This window comes from Anguilla anguilla, chromosome 18, assembly GCF_013347855.1.
Source record: "Anguilla anguilla isolate fAngAng1 chromosome 18, fAngAng1.pri, whole genome shotgun sequence".
Taxonomy (NCBI): Eukaryota; Metazoa; Chordata; class Actinopteri; order Anguilliformes; family Anguillidae; genus Anguilla; species Anguilla anguilla.
This window is the reverse complement of record NC_049218.1, coordinates 17,410,508-17,426,202: the sequence shown is the minus strand read 5'-3', so window position 1 is coordinate 17,426,202 and position 15,695 is coordinate 17,410,508. Positions and strand designations below refer to the sequence as shown.

The 15,695-nt window shown below is 42.6% G+C and overlaps 1 long non-coding RNA gene across 1 annotated transcript in view; it reads left to right on the top strand.

Moving 5' to 3' along the window:
- LOC118218386 overlaps positions 1–9,472 on the top strand; it is a 37,332-nt gene extending 27,860 nt beyond the window's left edge. Inside the window, exon 3 of the long non-coding RNA XR_004763403.1 lies at positions 9,433–9,472. This is a non-coding gene — a long non-coding RNA (uncharacterized LOC118218386). The remainder of the gene's footprint in view (positions 1–9,432) is intronic.
- Positions 9,473–15,695: the final 6,223 nt, after the last annotated feature.

Here is a 15,695-nt window from a genome sequence, read left to right as displayed (position 1 = left end):
GTATCAAATTCAGTTTATTACACCACATTGGTTCCATTCATTCTTCCATTCATTCAGAGAGAAACCCCCACATGCAGAGAGAGGCAGAGAGAGAGAGAGATAAAAGAAAAGAGAAAGAGAGAGAGAGAAATGCTGGTTAACTGCAGTTCTATACAGAACAGAGAAACGAAGAGGAATAGACAAATACATGCCCACATACGTTGTTTACAGTTCCTGGTCATTGTTTTGTATTCTGCTTCTGGTGCACCAGTCTGTTTACCAGATGTCTTCTGCCTCTTACTGCAGCTCTGCAAGTAAGAGACAGGCATACAGAGGTTTTCTTTGTATATTGCATGATATCAGAAAGACCATGTTGATTATTTAGACTGCATTGCCACTCATCTTGAAACATTTTTTTCATATTTCACATATTTCTTATACAGGGCCCTACAAAATTATTCACACAATTACGGAGCCATATTTTCATTCTCAAACGTGGAAAATTTGCTTTAGTACACAGTGCAGTCTGTAGGGCAGCCAATTCTCAAGCCATATGTGAGCCAAGCGGAGAGGGGTTCGATCCCCTGCCATGGCACTTTCTTATCTGTGAGAACCTTCTTTGTCTAACACCCTCTCTGTTTCTTACCTGTCTGAATGAAGCAAAACAGCATACTGTCTTTTCAACATAAACATCCTTCTTCCAACATCAAACCCACTGATGGTGCGCGTGGCCAGAAAGCTCAGTTTCGGCCTCATCTGATCAGAGCACTCAGGTTCAAATCCAGTTCCAATTTTGAATGCCATTTAGCAAACTCCAGATGCTTATTTTTGGTGATTGCTCTCAATAGAGGTTAATTTCTGGAAATCCTTTCCGAAAAGCCAACTGGCATGGGGGAGACTTCATATGGTAGAAATGTCCCCAAAATGCAATCCAGTTTTGTAACTATAGCCCTTGTTTTCCTTTGCCTCCCAAACCATCTGCCTCGCTGTGTGTGCAGGTAGCCATCATTGACTTGCATCTTCAGCCAGGCAGGTTTACCAGGTGTTCCATCAGTTTTACACTTCTTAATTTCTGACCTAAAAGTGTAAAGTGATATCTTTAGCTTTATATTTCAGTGTCACCATCTCCTGACTTGTGAAGTTCAACAAACATTTTTCTCATTTTTTTTCTGTGAGTTCTGTGCCTTTTCCGATGGTAATGGATGACACTTTCAGTTTGCATGTGTGTTACCTTGTTTTTATACCCCATTGCAATAGGAAGCCATGAGAGACCACAATACAGTTCATTAAGATTAAACTTAAAAATGTAACATGTTAGTAAATATTTATTTTTGCAGATTTTTATTTTAAATTATCTGTGGTGAAAATAATTATGACACATTTTTGGGGAAAAATAATAAAATATTTTCCCGATTTTTTAACCTATAATATACACTTTTTCTTGATTTGGTTCTGGACTCCACAATTTTAGATTTGTTAACAAACAATTCTTGTGTGGTTAAAGTGCACATTCTCAGCTTTTAATTTAATTTAAATTAATTAAGTACCACAATGATTCGGACTCCTTAGTGCCACATAAAAGTAAAAGTAGTCTTGATTAGTACTTTGTTGCATATCCTTTGCATGCAGTGACCATTTGAAGTCTGTGACCCATTGACATCACCAGGTGCCACACTTTCTTTTTTAAGCCTAAGGTTTGGCTAATGTCTCTGACTGTTCTTTTCTAATTTCTCAGCCTCATAATGACTACCTTGACTTGCATTGGCACAACTCTGGTCTTCATGTTGACAAATGCAATAACAAACTCCAAAGGCAATCAAAGCCTCCAATCAAGAATCTATGGATAAAATAGATGGATAAAAAGTGCTCAATTTGGTTTCTACGTGCTGGAACCAATGTGTATAAAATACCCTTTAATAAAAGCTGAAATTAACAAATCTCAAATTGTGGAGTACAGAGAAAGTGGAGTAAAGCAAAAAAAAGTATTTGTCCGAAACATTATGGAGCTCACTATAGTTAATCGGTTTTGTTTATTTTATACTGACTTCTTTGCTCATCGTTGAATATTTTTTCTTTTATAAGTTTCTTGTGTTCTCTCAGTCTTCCACACCATCTGTTTTCTCACTGCTCATTGTTCGGTTTATTGGTTCCTTGTAGAAATGAGAGCCTGTTGTGTTCTACAGTTCAATTCCAATTCAATCAGAAGACATCTTGAGATAAAATATTGACTTATACACAGCATGAAGATGTACTGTTGATGTTTAATAAATAAAGATTACTTTTTTTCAATGGTGGTGTACTGGTTGCATGACCTTTGACCCAGCCCTTGGGGGCAAAGTGCTCCAACTGAAAGATGTCAGGTTACTGTTCAATACAATGATATGCAGTAGATAGAGTAATAGAAAGAGAGAGTGTGTGTGCAAGCATGCGTGTGTGTGTGTGCCTGCCCGCCTGCGCGTGTGTGTGCCCGCTCGCATGTGTGTGTGTGCCCACTGCTCCAACAGGGAATATACTGTGTCTCTGAACCACTGCTTAAAACAGAATCTTTTCACCATGCCCAAGGCAGTGACTGCTCTCTGTGAGCCACTACAAGCTCAAGATGCCCATGTGTGTTTGGGGCAGTTTCCTAGCAGAAAGACAGAAAAAGAACACTACAGCTAACAGATGATAAAAAAATCACACATTTCTGAAAAGCTGACTGCTGCTGACCATTCATTTTCTCAAACCTAGAACACGGCATTCTTTCCTACCTGATAACAAAAGGGCACTAAAAACCCAACCTCCTACCTGCCTGTGGAGGCCCTCTCCTTCTGCTCATGTTATGCAAGGAACAATTCACTGAATCACCTGCTCTAAGAAACCCACACAGGTTTCTGACATTCAAAGGCCAAAACGCCTCAGCCCGCTCATCTCCAAGACAAATAAATGTGTTCCTCAGCCCCAGATAAGTCTTTTGCATTCCCAACTGGAGCGCGTGTCCACGACGAGGCCGTGCTAATAGGATTCTTTGATGTGTAACAAGACAAATGGCTTTGCCTGACCAAACCTTATCTCTGCTAATTATAGACTGCACAATATTAGCTTTGAGTTGGGTGTCTTGCAACCATGAGTCTTGACTGCTCATTAATTGCATTCCATGGCATCCAGTTGCTGCTTTCAGGGGACAGGGGATGGTCAGAGCAAAAGAAGATGATGCTGTGTTTCATCATGTCAGTCATGAACAACAGCAACAAGCATAATAATAATAAACTTTATGTATGTAGCACCTATCACACAGAAAAGCAGCACAACATGCTTTACAGAGATAATAAAGGTGCAAGAGAAAAATAAACTGCAAGATACAGAATTATTTCTAGGATTAAAAACTAGAAGTATACGCCATAAATCAAATAAAAAATAATAATAAAAACTGCAATGAAAGCCCACATAAAACATTTATGAAACTACAATCAAAACAGTAAGACAGTGAAAAATGAACAATAAGAACAAAATAAGAAAATAAAAGTTTAAGCAGGTCAGTGAAGTGCCGTCTTTAAAAAAGTCGGTTTTGGAGCTATTTAAAAACAGGAGCAGAAGGTGAACCTCTAACACACTGAGGCAGAGTGTTCTTGAGTTTGGGGGCATGAGAACTAAAAGCAGCTTAAAAGAAAAGGACTGGGACACACAGGAGCTCAGCTGTGTACCTGAGTGCGTTCTCTCTCGTTGAATACAAGCATGCCTCTTGTATACTCAGGTGATTTCACATTTTCCTTTAAAAAACAACGATAAAATTTGAAATGAAATTCTAAATATAAGAGGGAGCCAGAGCAAGCATACACGTACTGGACTTCTAACATCAGAGTAGAATTATATGAAAGTATACTGCCATCAGTATCCTCTTCATCATCGTCTCCTGTCCTGGCCATCGGTTGCCTGAAGTGCCCTGTGCGAGAGTGCCATGTGACACAAAATTTGAGGTGCCGGTTCTCCGAGTCAATTGAGAGCAACATGAAGGCTCCGTGCATTCAAATTCCCCATTAAAGCCAGGGAAGGACTTTAGCAGAATTAAAGTTACTCAATCAGTGCCTGGAGGCTCCTGGTATCAGAGGAGAGGAGAGTTAAGTGCTGCTTCGTATTGCACTGGGATGTAGCATGTAGGAAGTGGGGGAAAAAAAACACAGGCCATTTAGTGTAATCATATAATACGATCATTCAAGAACCAGCACTTCAGTGCAAAGTTAACGCACACGCTGGGTAATTTCTTATACATTTAATACCACCATTTCTTTTATGGTGATCTTCAGTGAGAGACAACTGGAGCGTGAAATTGCTTTGTGACGTTTGCTGGAAAAGTCAATATGGCTTTTAGATAATTAAACCCAGCGTTGGTAACTGGTTGGCTGATCTGACAAGGGTTGTGCCTCACTGGCAGTTTAAATTGTACAGCGTTTGGACCAATTCCAGGAGCGTTTCGTGAATGTAGCATCATTTATTCCTGTGATCGAACCCAACCCAGATTACCCTTTAACACAACAGAGGAGCAGGGATGGACAGGTGACAGTACCACTGTGTGCGCGTGTGTGCGTGTACGTGCGCGTGCGTGTGTGTGCAAGTGTGTGTGCGTGCGTGTGCGTGTGTGTGTGTGCAAGTGTGTGTATGTGTGTGTGTGTTTGTGAGAGGAGATTGGGTGACATAATCAGGCTTACCTGTTCTTAATACCCTTAAGTAAAAGAGCTAATGTAAACACCAGTTCAATTATGGCACTCTCCACACCAGGCAGATAAATTACCTGGAAGCAATGCGTGTTCCTGTAGGTGATGGGCGGTGCTCTCGGTCTGATTCTTGTTTCCTGTTATTCTGGCCACCAGGGGCTTGAGCCTTCATTGGCGATTCTTGCTCTTCCTCCGTTTCTGTGTGAAACCCAGGGGCACAATTTACAACCCCAGTTACAGCAGGGTTAAAACACCTAGCAGGATTAACAGGAGCTGCTTTGCTGTGCGTGGGCGTAGTGCGCCCCTTCATTAAAGAGGTTCACCTTACTGTGTTTTCTGCGCACTCTCCAGCCTGAATCCTGAGAGGTTTCTCTGGGTTAAAAACACCTTCAATGCATTTCCTCTGCGCAATCCTTAAATATATGTGCGCTTTTATTTTGCAAGACTAACACTGTGAAACGGTTTTCTTTTCCTTTCTTCTGCATTTCAGGCAGGTGTAACACATGAAGGCAAACCTTAATGGTGACTGATGTTCACCATGGTGCAGATTTGTCACAGTTAAGGAATAAGTAAATAAACACATGAGTCGTATATAACTGGGATGAAATACATTTTGAAATACATTTAGTCATTTTAATTTAATGTACTGGTAAGCTGTGAAGAGAGATTTACATGGAGGAAACTACAGTAGTAAAGAAAATATCTCTACAGGGTATTGCTCAGTCTCAGCCCTGAATGCAGTTTGCTGTGTGTGTGTGTGTGTGTGTGTATGCGTGTGTGTGTGTGTGTGTGTGTGTGTGTGTGTGTGTGGATAGAAATACACAAATATTAGTCCATAAAGCACTATGAAGAATTTTTTTTAGGGTCAGACAGGGTTCTTGCTGCTGTGTTTTGGGAAAGCTTGGGTAAAGATGTGGCAGCCCATTTGTGCATTTGTGTGAATGTCATTTCCTGCACTATTTGTGTTTGATTCCTCAAAACATTCTTGACATTAAAACATTAAACGTTGAGTATGAGCCTCTGAAAGAGCACTGATGCTTTCAGGTTTGGTTTTAAAATACATTATTATGAGAATTGGCAAAAAAGAAGCTATGAATATCTTGAGGTAATGCAACCTGCTAATCTGTTTTGAATAATCTAACTGCACCAATGCTTAGCAGGTTTATTTGGGATTAAGTGTGCTTCAGGTGTAATAGCATGATCAGCTCTGTTAGCATGCAGTCCATCTTTACTACACCAGGCCAGCCAGTGGAGGATGCCCCCCCCCCCCACCCCACTCCAGCCGAGTTCCCCCTTAGATTTCTTTCCATTGGGGAGTTTTTTTCTCTGCACTGCTTGAGTATTTTTCTTTCCACTGGGGTTTCAGGCCTCGTTTTCCCCCCAATTTTTCTTTTTCTGTGGAGCATCTTTGCGACAGCGTCTTTAATTGAACTGAGCTGTACAGTTGGGAAAAGACAGCACACACACAACTACGAGTTGAAAAATTTTCTATGGGAGGGGGATGAGGGCATGTTAAACACACAGTGTCAGCAACTTCTACACCGTCACCTCCACCTCTGTGCCCACAGCTTCTACACCCACAGCTTCTGTACATTGGGTCCTACATCACACTCCATTAGCATCACTTCCTAAGCTGTAAGCTGCAGGCACTGCCAGCAGTCTTCCCTGTGTGTCCTTCGCTTACGCCAACTGACACTTAAGACACGGACAATCGGCAGATGTGTGTGTTGGCTGTAAATAAAAGGGAAAGCGGGAGATTGTGCTTTTAATGCGGGCACCGCTTTTTCCTATAGCCTGGGGTGCTGGCTGAAAAACCGAGTGGGAATTCATCTCTTCCTGAGTGGACACCTTTCTCTTCTTGTGTTATTCATGCTTCCAGTGGTGGGTGCCGGGGGGAAGGGGGGGGGGGGGGGGGGGTCTTTTAAATCTCACCGCTAACGGCTTGACGCTGGTCAAGGAGTTAGCGAGTTCTGAGGCACCATTGTGTTGGGACTGTGTGTGCTAGCTCACAGAGCATCTCTCTCTCTCTCTTTCACACACTCTCTCTATCTGAGAGGACTGCACAGGGCAGGCTAACACGCCCTGTCATTCTGCCACCTATCGATTCCATCCTTAATTCACATTCAAATGACCACGGGGATCCATAACTGTTTCCCCTTCATTTCGCCCATTGATTTTCAGTGCAGAATTCCTTAAGGTTTATTGACGAATTAGCGGAAACTATTTGAAGTCACGAATCAGCAATGTCTCAAAAAAAAACACTGTCCAGGAGACAGGGGAGGTGAGACGACCACCAGATCGAAGTCCTAAAGATGTGTCATTTGAAATATGTGGCATTTGTTCTGAGTGAGGCGGCCATGATGTGTTTCCCAAAAGGAATCCAACATGAGCCACTGGCGCATTCTGTGGCTACTTCAATCAAACGCTCCTCGGCCGCTTCAATTGTCAATATTTTCTGTATCTATAGCAGTCATCTTCAAACTTAATTCACCTCTTTCAGGCGTGGCACCATCAAACAATTAGCCAGTCAATTAGCCGGTCACTTAATTATGGAAACTGAGGCCATTTGCATTGCAATGGTGTGCAGATTAAAATGCCTTTTGGTGGGCATTTGTAATTAAGTCAGGAAAGGGCTTTACCTCAGCTTTAATTTAATTACATTTTCTGTCCAAAGGGACAGAAAAAAAAAAAAAAATATATATATATTTATTTATATATAATTTTTATATACTTTGATTCTACTTAAAGTTGAAATAATGGAATAATGCTGAAATTATATGTTGTGAAAAGTAAAACAGATAAACAACTTATTATTATTCTGTAAGCAATTTAATGAACGACCAGAATACTACCAAGACATCAATATAATCATTCAGTCTTAAGGTTACTGGTTAATTACCATCATAAACAGGTAATCTAAGATGAATTGAAACTTAATGGTTGATCTTTTGGGTCCCGGGTTGGAAGCAATTGATTTAGAATATCACAATCTCCAGTGATCCCTCTGATTATAAGACAAAGTGTTCTGTAATATGTTTTCATTTTGCCAGGGGAAATGATTAAATATCTGCAATGTAATGGAGGCAATTAAGCTGATATTTCTAATGTAAGTGAGTTACAGTGTGTAAACAGAAATTTTAGACCAGTATGGGAATTAGATGGAGGGTGGTGAAAGCAGACAGAATTTATATTAAATTTTTACCCTCCCTTTACCACTAGGAGGGTTTAGGAGTGCCTAAACAACCATTAAAAAGACACATCACCAGACTTTTTGATGGATTTATTTTCTAAAAAGTACAGGGCCCCGAGAACTGTGGATCCCATAGGGACTTGGAAAGACAGGTCCTTATGTCAGAAACTAAAAGCATCACAGTGCATCGCGTGACTCAGATCCTGCGACAGGAACAAGCGCAGACTAAATCATTGCAGCGTGTCACACTACACGCACACACACACACATACACACACCTGACATTGCTGAATCCTTTTCACAAGCTTAAGGTAGCTGTCAGTGTAGTGCTAGACAGATGGCACTGGAGCAAATCAAATGTAAAAGGTGCATGAAATGCAAACGCTTATGTCTTTTGGACTGGGCCGTAAATGTGCTTCTAATCGCAGTTTTATGCAGCGGGGCTCTGCGAATCGCAGGGAGTGGCTGCTTAATGGACAGGCCTGGGCACGCAGGGCACTGCAAGCGCACGTGGGCATCCAGGCTTCTCAAGTGAGGCTTTAATAGGGCTGATAATGGGAGCAGAAGTAAATGCTTAAAAGCTTTGATCCTGAAATAGACCTTCTATGCCGGCACCTACAGGAGAGCCTCCTGGCGCCCCGGGGTGAGCGGTTGAGGTGCAAGGTGATGTCCAGGTGAAGGATGGAAAGCCCTCAACCTGTGGGACAATGCAGCTCTGCTAACGTGCACAATGATGCTAACCAGCATAGCATGTCACTGCTGACATGCACAGCCCTGCTAGCACGCACAGCACAGTACTGATGACATGCACAGCACTTGCTAGCACGCACAGCATAGCACTGATAACACGCAAGCCCTGCTACCACGCACAGCATAGCACTGATGACACGCAAGCCCTGCTAGCACGCACATCATAGTATTGATAAAACGCAAGCCCTGCTAGCACGCACAGCATAGCACTGATGACACACAAGCACTGCTAGCACACAGCATAGCACTGACGACACGCAAGCACTGCCAGCATGCACAGCTGACACATACAGTTCGGTCATTGAGTGAGAAAATGTGCATTTTATTATGAATTAGAATGGAATAAACAAGTTCTGCAGATGAACTACAACTGAGTGTTGTAACTGGGTTTGAATGTGGAGTAGTTGACCTGGAAAGAGATTAGAAATGAATGCATTGATATGTTGAGTGAAATTATTTGAAGTTGAATGAGTAATTGACCCTAACAGCACTAATGACACGCTCAACTATTTTGGGTGCATGTGTTCGTACATGTTTGTGTATAGCGATACGTGTGTGTGTGTGATAGAGAGAGAGAAAGAGAGAATATAAGCAAAGAAGCAAAAAAGCATTACGGAGATGTTCTCACAGAAGTGTGTTACTGATGCACTCACACACACAAATGCAGAAAGTACGTACACATGCACACACACAGTGGTATAATGATCACGCTCTCTGAGGGGTACAATGGCGGGCCAGTGGTCCTGAAATGTAGGGCAAAGGCTGCCAATTTAGATGCAAATGAGCCTTCAGTAGATTTGAATGTTTTCTTTTCATTTTCAGTGCTGTGATCGAGCCAGTATTCCGTTCATTAACTAACGGCAAAGAATTGATTTCTGCTGTGCAGGCGAGTCAGATCTCTGTCTCCTTATTTCTTTCCTTTGGCTAAAGGAGGCAGAAAACTCATTATTTGTGCTTGTGCGGTGCATGTCTGTACATCCCCAGGGTTGCCTTCTCCTCCCCCACTCACTGCTCAAGCTGGATGCTGCGCATTACACAGGAAGTACAAGGAGAAGATTGAGCTTTTCTGTGAGCCCTGTTCCCAGAATCGGTGTGGAGATAATCAGATTCGGTCACTTGAGTGGCTGTGTCACAGCGCCTGCTTCTCCTTCTACTGAACCAGCCTGAAATAAGTGTGGAAATAGGATCCGAAGCACATGCTTCTCTTCCTGTTGTGTGTGTGTGTGTGTGCATGCGTGTGCCTGACCACATGTGTGAGGACTATCCTCCTGAACAGAATAGCTCTTTGCTATGACATTAACTGACATGAACTGACTGTTGTTATTAGTTCTGCTACATATTTAGGAGACAGAACTGAAGTGTATTAATAAAGCTACTGTAAGCCATTTGTGTTCAAAAGCTTCTTTCTCAAATAAGTACAGCTGGGGTACCAACATGCGAAAGATTTTGTTTCCACAATATTAATTCTGGAAAATTGTTCATTTGCATGCATGCTGTCATTAGGTATAATCAGAGCAATTTTAGCAGAGCGACTTGCTGAGTTTATGATTTATTTGTTTGATGCTATATTCAGAACAAAGAATTCTGCATGAGATTCTTACTCAATGCTGCTCAGTTGGAATTTAAGCAATAAAAATGAATTCCAGACTACGCAATGCTAGGAAAATCTCAGCAACAGCCAATTAACACACCAGTTACCTCAACTATTTTTTAATTGACTTAAAGCCCTAGTGCCAACCGAATCTCTTTTTCCAGAGAAACTGTCTGTATATGAATGGTGTGTTCCTTTCACAATGTACTGATTGCTAACACACACTGCCTGGATTGAAGGCGAGCGTTCCCACTATCCCCATATATAAGTGTTTGCCTGCATGCACCGTAACAGTGGTGTCTGGTGCTGTTTTCAAACCAAGCAGCCAAGGCCAAGCTTCATTTATGAAGCTCACTTTGTGGCCGTTGCTTTCTAGCGCCAGTGTGGTTGGCTCCAGTAAAGGTCTTTCAGCCACCCGTTTCAGTGTAAGTCAATGGTACCAATATGGTCCAAATATGAAATCAATAATTTTTTCTTGTCATGTTTACTGTCTCCCTATGTGCCGATTTGTCAAGTTATTGCGTCATTTTGGACAATATCTTAATATGTTGTGGACCAATCAGGGTCAGCATCAGTGCCTAGTCACTGCGCATCACTCAGAAGGGCTGTATCTCATGTGATTAGTAGTGGTTTTCGACTGTCAAGCACACTGTGCCCAGACCCAGCTGGAACTTCATAACCATATAAGGCTCCCCCCTAGGGCTGCACAATATATAAAATGGTGGTTTTTAAGAAGCGTAATAAGAAGAATAATGCTTACTACCACGTCAGATATGATTAAGGAAAGAATGACCGATGACTGCTTGTATGCCCAATGGCAAAGGGTTTTCTTATTATATTTGTAAAAAATCATTTTAATATATCGTGCAGCCCTAGTCCCCATTTTCCCGTCTTTGGTTCCAATGTATACAACATGACAACTTGAACTGCACTTCCACAGCTTCAAAACACCTTTCACAAGTCCACGGAAAGCCAATGGGCAATGTCGCAGTTATTTCGTCCATATTTTTCCTACAGTCTATATTTCAAATTGTAACATTTAATATCAACAATTTAAATGAACAGTAGCACTTCCTTGGGGACTGTAGATGAAGTCCACTTTGATCAGATTTAGTGAACCTTCCACAGCGAAATGACTGGTAGGATTCCGAGCGTAGTTGGCTGCTCCACTGGGACTGAATTATGGGAGTGAGGGTGGGAGGTGGAGGAGGCATCTTGCATTGTAAATATCAGTCGCTGTTGGTTTACTTCCAGTATTTGCATTTCATTATCATTCATTTTCATTCAAGCGCATAACCCCGGCTCACCGTGAAATCTATTTTTAAACCCCAAGCTAATGAAAACCTCCAGAGCTCAGTATGTCCGGCAGGTTCTGTTTGCTCCAGAAGTTCAGCCCTGCAGGGCTCTGGTGAATCCAGGGGAGTTCATATTCCCCGCAGCTGCAGTCTACACAAACTTCTTAATTATAGAATGGCTCATAACAAATTCATAATAGAAGGCTTACGCATGATAATGGCAATGCTTATTGATTTGAAATAAACAAAATTCAACATCAGAACATTCTTTTTTGTTCTCTGCCATTTACTGTTCAAATAAAGAAAAATGATTCCGGAATGTAACTTTTTCTAAACGTTTTTCTTTTACATTTCTCCTTCTGTCTTTAAATGAAAGTCAGCTTCTTCACGCCACAATTGGACAGTGAAGATGACTGTAGATGAATGTATGCGCATGCATACCCTTCCCTGTCATTCAGGACTCATCTGTAGTCCATGGGTTATGCTCTCCTGCCTCAGGTCATAAAGAGGACGAGTGCCTGTCTCCTCACTAGTTTCACATTTCACTTCAGTGAGGAAATGTGTCTCACAGCTCCATAGCAATTACATATTTTTAAAAAAACACAGACGCAGAAACAGTGACTAAAACACATTGGATCAGACAAAGATAGAAGAGCATCAGTGAAATGTGGAAGTACACAAGCACCCAACCGCATTCAGTGTTTCCCCTCTGCATCCATCAGAGACCTGCGGTGCATTCAGATGAGGACGTGTGAATCTGTCGCGTGCAGCTGTGTTCCTACATTTATCAGGAATCAGAAACCGCACACAGCTCCAGGTTGCTGAACCTCTGATGCACGAGCAAACCCAACATTTATCACAGCCCTGGAACTGAGCATGAAGCAGGCTGTGTGCCGTTGCATTCTATTTGCAGAGCTGCTCAGCTTTGAAATGAATGTGAGAAAGGTGACCAGTACTGTCACTCAAAACACATGCAAATCTGTGTGTGTGAAAAATATAAACTAGAAAACGTGTCTCATCTAGGGCAAGTGATTCCTATGCTGCAGTGTTCCAAACAGCCCCTGAGACATGTGACATATACTCACTTTCATTACCAAATAAAAGAAAAAAAGTGTATAAAATGACAACAAAATAATAATAATAATAATAATAATAATAATAATAATAATTATTATTATTATTAGTATTATTATTATTGTTGTTGCTGTTGTTGTTGTTGTTATTGTGGTTGTTGTTGTTATTGTTGTTGTCGTATTACTACTACTACTCCTATGAATAATAATACAAATTTTGTTATCATTTTATACACTTTTATTATTAGTTAGGGGAAGAGAAGGAGAAAGAGAGTGAGTGACCGAGGAAGGGGCATTGTGTGAGAAAGAGAGAAAGAATGACAGAGAGATATGAGTGGTCTCAGAGTAAGTCCAGCTGTGGAGTCACAGTAAAAGTGTTTGGAAGTCCCAAAAGCTGAACAGAGGGCTCAAAAGATGACAGACAGTGTTAAAGATGGGGGTCAGCGTCGTGTGTGTTCCATCCTGGGGGACACGTGAAACGGGCTTCGACAATCCCTGGAAGTGGGCGATACTTGCTCTGCATTAGGAGCAGATATTACCATCAATCAGTCATTCAGACAGCCCCTGAGATGGATACTTACGCTGCCTGCAACAGTCCGCACAGTGCACATACCATCTGGTTATCCCTTCATTATTTCTGAATGGACAGAGAGAGCATGTCGGGGAGAGATTACCACTCTGTGCGCCTGCCAGGATGCCTAGGCCTGTTGTGAGGTGTCATATTGGGATGCACAGAAATGAAATTGGTTTTGCAAGCCTTCCCCTGACCTCTCCTATAAAACAATATTCTCTATTGTTAGTGCTATAGCCCACATTGCTCAAAGAAAACCATATTGTGATGTGATTCTCATCATATAAGCTGATTTCTGGGACGCTGCTGGATGACTGAGAGAAAAGAATTGAGATTACGGTGTTGCGTGTGTGCGTATGTGTTTGTGTGTGTATGTGTGTGTGGGTATATGTGTGTTTATGTGTGCACTTCTGTCTGCATGTGTGTGTGTGTGTGGGCGTGTGCGTGTGTGTTTTTGTATGTGTGTGTGTGAGTGTGTCCTTGTGTGTCTATTTGCGTGTGCATGCATGTGTGTGCTTATATGTGTGTTTGTGTGTGTGTGAGAGTGCACGTGTGCATGCATGCATGCTTGTGTAAATTTAGGGTTTTTTAAATATCTTTATTGATTGTTTTCTAATATTCCATCAGTTGTCTTAAAGCCACAGGTCAATGGGTGATCTCAGGGGGAGGGAATGGTGCAGAATGACTGGAATAACCACAGGGCCGAGGGCACATTGTCCACGATCCAAGTCCGTTAACATAACTCAGTTCTGAAGAGGTTGTTGATGTTGAAGCCACTGAGAGTTCATGCCCTCATTTGCTCCATTGCTGAGGAGCAGAGTGTCTTACATATGAGAGGATTAAAGAGCCGGGGCCAGTATAGACTAACCCTGTGTGTGCAGACAGTATAGACTAACCGTGTGTGTGCGGACAGTATAGACTAACCGTGTGTGTGCAGACAGTATAGACTAACAGTGTGTGTGCGGACAGTATAGACTAACCGTGTGTGCAGACAGTATAGACTAGCCGTGTGTGTGCAGACAGTATAGACTAACCGTGTGTGTGCGGACAGTATAGACTAACCGTGTGTGCAGATAGTATAGACTAACCCTGTGTGTGCGGACAGTATAGACTAACCCTGTGTGTGCAGACAGTATAGACTAACCCTGTGTGTGCAGACAGTATAGACTAACCCTGTGTGTGCAGACAGTATAGACTAACCGTGTGTGTGCAGACAGTATAGACTAACCCTGTGTGTGCAGACAGTATAGACTAACCGTGTGTGTGCGGACAGTATAGACTAACCGTGTGTGTGCAGACAGTATAGACTAACCGCGTGTGTGCGGACAGTATAGACTAACCGTGTGTGCAGACAGTATAGACTAGCCGTGTGTGTGCAGACAGTATAGACTAACCGTGTGTGTGCGGACAGTATAGACTAACCGTGTGTGCAGATAGTATAGACTAACCCTGTGTGTGCGGACAGTATAGACTAACCCTGTGTGTGCAGACAGTATAGACTAACCCTGTGTGTGCGGACATTGTAGACTAACCCTGTGTGTGCAGACAGTATAGACTAACCGTGTGTGTGCGGACAGTATAGACTAACCGTGTGTGTGCAGACAGTATAGACTAACCGTGTGTGTGCGGACAGTATAGACTAACCGTGTGTGCAGACAGTATAGACTAGCCGTGTGTGTGCAGACAGTATAGACTAACCGTGTGTGTGCGGACAGTATAGACTAACCGTGTGTGCAGATAGTATAGACTAACCCTGTGTGTGCGGACAGTATAGACTAACCCTGTGTGTGCAGACAGTATAGACTAACCCTGTGTGTGCAGACAGTATAGACTAACCGTGTGTGTGCAGACAGTATAGACTAACCGTGTGTGTGCAGACAGTATAGACTAACCGCGTGTGTGCGGACAGTATAGACTAACCGTGTGTGCAGACAGTATAGACTAGCCGTGTGTGTGCAGACAGTATAGACTAACCGTGTGTGTGCGGACAGTATAGACTAACCGTGTGTGCAGATAGTATAGACTAACCCTGTGTGTGCGGACAGTATAGACTAACCCTGTGTGTGCAGACAGTATAGACTAACCCTGTGTGTGCGGACATTATAGACTAACCCTGTGTGGGCAGACAGTATAGACTAACCGTGTGTGTGCAGACAGTATAGACTAACCGTGTGTGTGCAGACAGTATAGACTAACCGTGTGTGTGCAGACAGTATAGACTAACCGTGTGTGTGCGGACAGTATAGACTAACCGTGCATGTGCAGACACCCCTGCCACCGGCGGCAGCGCTTTGATCGGCAGTCTGCGTGGTGTATGACTTCGGGGATGGAGCCACCGACCCGTTTCGACTGCTGCGTCGCACAGACAAGCTCTCAGAAATAAAGTAGCGAATCCTCTGTGAGTTGTTTCTCTGTCTGCTGGTACTCCCTCCGTTCAGCATGGTTTTGTCAATACACACTCCCGATGATGGGCGATGGGTTCTTTGTATAATGACTGAAATATCGATCCTCTCTCCTCCTCTCTCCTATTCGGTCTGTCCCTCTTTCCTCCCTCC